The sequence below is a fragment of the Hippopotamus amphibius genome, chromosome 9 (assembly GCF_030028045.1).
Source record: "Hippopotamus amphibius kiboko isolate mHipAmp2 chromosome 9, mHipAmp2.hap2, whole genome shotgun sequence".
NCBI lineage: Eukaryota > Metazoa > Chordata > Mammalia > Artiodactyla > Hippopotamidae > Hippopotamus > Hippopotamus amphibius.
Genome location: NC_080194.1, coordinates 40,157,616 through 40,162,953, shown reverse-complemented (window position 1 = coordinate 40,162,953; position 5,338 = coordinate 40,157,616). Strand labels below are relative to the sequence as shown.

The following is a 5,338-nucleotide window of genomic DNA, read 5'->3' as shown; positions in this document are numbered from 1 at the left end:
AGTGAGATTTACGCCTGGAGTGCAAGGATGACTCAACATATGAAAATCAATGCAATACAACACATTAACAGAATGAAGGAATTAAACACACACACACACATACACACACACACACACACGCACACTGGCCTGATTATCACAATTTTTGCAGAAAAAAAATTTGCAGTTCAACACCTTTTCAATGATAAAACACTCAAAGTCCTAGAAATAGAAGCCCATAGCTAGTGAAATAATAAAGGCCATATAGCTGGGGAAAACTCACAGATAACATCATACTCAAGGTTAAGAAAAAAAAATGAAAGTTTTTTCTCTAAGATCAGGATGAAGACAAATAAAAAAAAAATAAAAAGGAAAAAGGGAAATCCCTGGTTGTCCAGTGGTTAGGACTCTGTGCTTTCACTGCCAAAGGCCCAGGTCCAATCCCTGGTTGGGGAATTACGATCCACAAGCCGCATGGGCATAGCCCAAAAAAAAAAAAAAAAAAAAAAAGAGAGAAAGAAATACAAAGATACCCATTTCCACCATTTACATTCAACATAGTACTGGAAGTCCTTGCCAGATAAGTTAGACTCGAAAAATAAAGAAATTCAAATCTGAAAGGAAGAAGTGAAAATATCACTTTTCTCAGATGACCTGATCTTGTTATGCTGGAAATCCTACAAAAAAAAATTTTAAATAATTCAGTAAAGATGCAGGATACAGAATCAATGCAAAATAATCAGTTACATTTCTATACACTAACAATAAATGTTCCAAAAAAGAAACTAAAAAGACAATTCAATTTACAGTGAAAAAATATCCGAAATAATACAGTAAAGTACATAGTGAATACAGTTGGGAGATAAGATCAAAAAGAATAAAGTATTTAAGAATAAACTTAACCAAAGAAGTAAAAGATTTGTACACTGAAATCTGCAAATCTTTGCTGAGAGAAATCAAAGAGGTCACCAATAAATTGAAAGATAGACCATGTCCGTAGATTGGAAGACTTGATATTATTAAGGTATATATACGACTTGTCTTGAAGTAGGATATACAAATTACTAATAACCACGTAAAAATGCTCAACATCTTTAATCATTAGAGAAACAGACATCAAAATCACAATGACACCACTTCACACCCAGTGCACTGGCAGAAAGAAAGAAAGAAAGGAAAGGAAGATAGAAGTGGGGGAGGGAGAGAGAGAGGAAGGAAGGAAGGAAAAAAAAGAAGGAAGGAATAAAGGAAGGAAGAAAAAAAGAAAGAAAATGAAAAAGAAAAAATAAAAAGACAGGAAAAGAACAAGTGTTGAATAACAAGAACTTGGAACCCTGGTGGATTGCTAACGGGAAAATAAAATTGTCCCACTATTATGGAAACAGTATAGAAATTCCTCAAAAATTAAACACAGAATTACCATATGATCCAGCAATTCCACTTCTGGGTTTACATCCAAAAGAATTGACAGTAAGGTCAAGAACTGATATATGTACATCTCTATTCATAGAAAAAGTCAAAAGATAGGAGCAACCCAGAGGCCATCCATAAATGAATGGATAAACAAAAAGTGATATATACATACAAATGGAATGTAATTCAACCTTAAAAAGGAAGGCATTCTGACACATATTAAAGCATGCTAAGTGAAATAATCCAATCACCAAAGGACAAATATTATATGATTCCACATATTATGAAGAACTTAGATTAGTCAAACTCACAGAGACAGTAAATAGAATGGTGGCGGCCAGGGACTGTAGGGAGGGGACAATAGATACAGAATTTAAGTTCAGGACAATGAAAAAAACCTCTGGAGATGGACGGTGGTGATGACTGAATAATAATTGTTATATACTTAGTGACACAACTGTACATTTAAAAATGGTTAAAATGGTAAATTTTGTGCTATGAATATTTTACCATAATAAATAAAAAGCCTGAAAAGACTAGATGTTTAACAAATTTATGTAGTTGGTATGAAGCACCCAGAATGAAGAAATATCATTCACAGAAACATGCTGTTGGTGTGTGAAACAGCAAGAAGATGCAGGAAATCCAAGAAGTGTGATAAAGTTGATGGTGATCACAATTCAGGGATAGGATGCTTTGAAATATTATGAAACAGAAAGTACTTTAAGACATCTAAGAACCTTGGAAGTGAATATAGAAGCAGTAGCAAATAGGGCAAGATAGATTTTAAGAACAATAATGATGATTTAATAAGTTGGAAAATCAAGAACTTTCTTTTTCCACTCAAATATGATAAAAATATTTAATAGTCTATATTAACTCTAGTCACACAAGCGGCTGTCTCAAGAACTTTCTGGAGTACATTTATGAATAACTGTCCTTGGATCTATGAGGAAGAATGTCTTGATGTGTTTGTACTTTTTTACCTTTGAGCACAAGTGTATGAAAGGGAAGCATGTGCATCAGAAATACCTTATCCTGATTTTAGAGAATAATATCTAAAAAGATCACAATACCAAATGCACGCATTTGATTGTACTGTGTACTTGTGTGTATATTTTGTGTATATATTTTGGTAGTAATGTCTATCTCTACCTTTTTGTGTGTTTCTCTTATGTCTGCTTCTCTTCTATTTCCTCCTTCCTAGAGCAGAATTTCAACTCTTTCCAAGAAAACTTTGAGACCATAGTCCTAAAACTCATGGCCAGTGAGGACATGGGTTTATTTTCAGGGTTGTCCCTTAGGAGACTATGGGTCAGAGGTTTCAAACTCTATTCATTGGGGGAGGCATAATAGGGACTCTCTAGTTTCCATTCCTGCTGGAGATAAGTTATATATTGACCAAGGAATCTAAGTGAGCCTTAATCTGAATCTCTTTGCTCATAGGTAAGGGAGAGGCTTTAATTGATTTTCATAAGGGAATTTTGTGCATCCCCCATGCCTCTGCTCTACAGACTACCCACCAAGAGTGAGGTCTTTGATGACAAAGTATATTCTGGTATATTCATTACTCAGCAGCCAGTGACTAGGAAATGTGGAGATTGATTTAATATTTAATAATCCCTATTCTCCCTGACAACTGCAGGATAGTGAAGATAATGGCCCTTCATGGCAGCAGTAAAGTTCAAGTTAGGAAGAAAACTATGCTGAAAGTAGGCTTAAAAAAACAGACACCAAGGGAGGCAGCAGGGAATTAAGAATCCACAAAGAGAAACTTTAGGTACTTTCTTACTACTGTCATAGGACCTCTGATTAGCAGCTTGTCAGTATTCTTAAAGATCTTGAAGAAGAGACATTTACCACAAACTGAGGGCTTTTGCTTTCTCCAATTACCCTAAACTTAGCGAGGGGCTGAACTTTTATTTATCATTCTTTCATTTATTCCTTTCTTCCTATTTTCCATTCAAACTTGCATGTTTCTTCCCTCTTACTTCCTTTTCTTTTCTCATGCCTATTGCTTCCCTAAAGTTTCTTTCCTTTCCTTTCCTGTCTGATATTCTATGTTAAAAATGAATTATCAGAGGATGGGGTATAAGGTCCTCTGCATATTGCTCAGGGTACAGTTTAAAACTTATTAATTATTCCTGACCTGGGAGAGCTATGTCCATGATCAGTTTTTCCCTCAAACCCCTTTATTTCAACTTCTCTGACCACTGCCTTTCTTGGATATTCTCCTTGTTTACAAGAACAGGTCAAAACCTCAAGTTCTCTTTGTTGCCTTATGTTCCACTATGATCTAAGCACAAACGGATTTACAATGATCTAATAAGAAATGTTTTGGATCTAAACTTGTTCTCTACTTATTCAATATCTGCACCTGACTCAGAGTAAGGTTTGTTTGATGGTGTTTATCTACAAGTGTTTGCTGAATGCTTTAGTGAGGAACACCTGTTGATTTGGTAGGTGATATTTTAAATTTGAATTCATGTGAAAATTAGTATTAAATGAAACATGCTAAAGGTATTTGGGATATAGCATGATATGTGTATGGCTTTTATATCTGTGCTTCTGTATGTCAGTGTGGCTGTGCGTTTGTGTCTACATATTTTTGCCTTTGCCTTAATGGTCTGTCATGTTTATTCTCAACATCCTCAATTTGGAAAGTCCTTACATTTTATATTAATCCAGATATCAGTCTTTGCTCACGAAAAAAGTACCAAAATGTAGAGTGTTTTGGTTCAGAACTGCAGAGGATATTATATTATCTCTCAGCACTGACTACACTATTAGTTGCCATAAGTGATCTGTCCATTGGTTTCAACTGTGTCCAGTATTAGGAGTCTTCCTTTGTTTACTCCCTTATATGAAAACAGACAGGAAGCAATATCACTGCCTTCTTTGCACTATAATAGAACAAACACTAATAAATTGAAAGTATTCTTGTGCTTCCCCTCCCCTTCTAATCTTTTCAGGAATGGACCATATCTTCTATTCCAGCCAAATCCAGAATGCCCCATCAGAATATAACCAAGTTCCATCCATCCACATTTTTTCTTTTGGGAGTCCCAGGGCTTGAGACTGTCCATGCCTGGATTTCCTTGCCATTCTGTTTTTTTTTTTACTTTATGGCTCTTATTGGCAATATCACAATTTTGATAGTCATATGGACAGAGAGAACCCTCCGGGATCCAATGTTCTTCTTCCTCGCCATTCTATCAGCATAGATCTGGCCCTCTCCACAACCTCAGTGCCACGTATGTTAGGTATCTTCTGGTTTAATGCTCATGAAATTGGCTTTGGAGGCTGTGTGGCCCAGATGTTTTTCATACACACCTTCACAGGAATGGAGTCTGCAGTTCTATTGGCAATGGCCTTTGACCGCTATGTGGCTATCTGTGCACCACTCCACTACACAACCATCCTGACAGTCTGGGTCCTGTCAGGAATTGGACTGGGTGTTGTATTAAGTGCAGCTGTGCTCACACTGCCCATGATTTACTTAATCCACCGTCTGCCCTTCTGTGATGCCCGAATTATTGCTCACACCTACTGTGAGCACATGGGCATTGCCAAGTTGGCTTGTGCCAACATTCAAATCAATGCCATCTATCGTCTTTTTGTTGCATCCTTCCTTGTCCTTGTCCTAATACTGGTTGGAATCTCCTAGGGCTACATCCTCCGTGCTGTATTCCACCTCAAATCTCAAGATGCACGTCGCAAAACACTGAGCACTTGTGGCTCCCATGCTGCAGTTATGTTTGTTTTCTATACACCCTCTCTATTCTCTTTCCTCACTCACTGATTTGGTGAAAAAATACCCCCTTATGTCCACATTCTTGTTGCCAACATCTATGTGGTACTTCCACCTGCCCTCACCCCTATTATCTACGGAGTAAGGACAAAGCAAATCAGAGAGTGTGTGATTCGAGTATTTACTGGCAAGTAA

The 5,338-nt window shown here is 36.8% G+C and overlaps 1 pseudogene; it reads left to right on the top strand.

The window, feature by feature from the left end:
- Positions 1-4,400: 4,400 nt before the first annotated feature.
- LOC130828996 (olfactory receptor 52J3-like) lies at positions 4,401-5,338 on the top strand (annotated as a pseudogene).